We start from the raw sequence: 1367 nt of genomic DNA, 5'->3' as shown, positions 1-1367 counted from the left end.
CTCTGTCACCCAGGCTGGAGTACAGTGGTGTGATCTCCGCTCACTGCAACCTTCATCTCTTGGATTCAACGGATTCTCATGCCCCAGCCTCCTGAGTAATTGGGACTACAGGTGCCTGCTACCACGCCCAGCTAATTTTTACATTTTTTGTAGAGATGGGGTTTCACCAGGGTGGTCTTGAGCCCCTGACCTCAGTTGATCCTCCCACCTTGGCCTCCTAAAGTGCTGGGATTACAGGCCTGAACCACCGCACCCGGCAGGGATTTTTGTCTAGTTTGTTTACTGCTGTGTCCCCAGCACATAAGACAATTTTATTTATGTCCCACATAATATGTTGGACATAAATAAAATGTCACATATAAATAAATTGATATCCAACATAAAATTATGTCTTATGTAAATAAAATAGGAGCCGCATATATAATTTAAATTTGTTTTGTTATTTTTAGTTACTTACTTCTTGATTTATTTTGAGACAGGTTCTCACTCTGTCACCCAGGCTGGAGTGCAGTGGCATGATCACAACTTACTGCAGCCTCAAACTCCTGGGCTCCAGCAGTCCTCCCACCTCAGCCTCCCCAGTAACTGGAACCACAGGCACGTGCCACTGCAACTGGCTAATTTTTACACTTTGGGAGGTGGAGGCAGGCAGATCACTTGAGGTCAGGAGTTTGAGACCAGCCTGGCCAACATGGTGAAACCCCCTCTGTACTAAAAACACAAAAATTAGGCCAGGCGTGGTGGCTCATGCCTGTAATCCCAGCACTTTGGGAGGCTGAGGCGGGCAGATCACTTGAGGTCAGGAGTTTGAGACCAGCCTGGATAACATGGTGAAACCCCGTCTCTACTAAAAATACAAAAATTAGCTGGGTGAGGTGGTGTGCACCTATAGTCCCAGCTACTTGGGAAGCTGAGGTGGGAGAATCACTTGAACCCAGGAGGCAGATTTTGCAGTGAACCCAGGAGGTGGAGTTTGCATCCAGCCTGGGTAATACAGAGAAACCCAGTGAGCACATTTCACCCTGCCATCCACAACTTTGCAGTCATGCTATGCACACGCTTTGTCCTACCTTTAAAGAAAGTTAAGGCTGGCCAGATGCAGTGGCTCATGCCTGTAATCCCAGCACTTTGGGAGGCTGAGGCAGGCGGATCATGAGGTCAGGAGTTCGAGACCAGACTGGCCAACAGGGTGAAACCCCGTCTCTACTAAAAATACAAAAATTAGCTGGACATGATGGTGTGTGCCTGTAGTCCCAGCTACACGGGAGGCTGAGGCAGGAGAATTGCTTGAACCAGGGAGGCGGAGGTTGAAGTAAGCTGAGATCGCACCACTGCACTCCAGCCTGGGCAACAGAGTGAGACTTTGT

The sequence above is a fragment of the Mandrillus leucophaeus genome, unplaced genomic scaffold (genome assembly GCF_000951045.1).
Source record: "Mandrillus leucophaeus isolate KB7577 unplaced genomic scaffold, Mleu.le_1.0 Scaffold151, whole genome shotgun sequence".
NCBI lineage: Eukaryota > Metazoa > Chordata > Mammalia > Primates > Cercopithecidae > Mandrillus > Mandrillus leucophaeus.
This window is presented reverse-complemented; position numbering follows the sequence as displayed.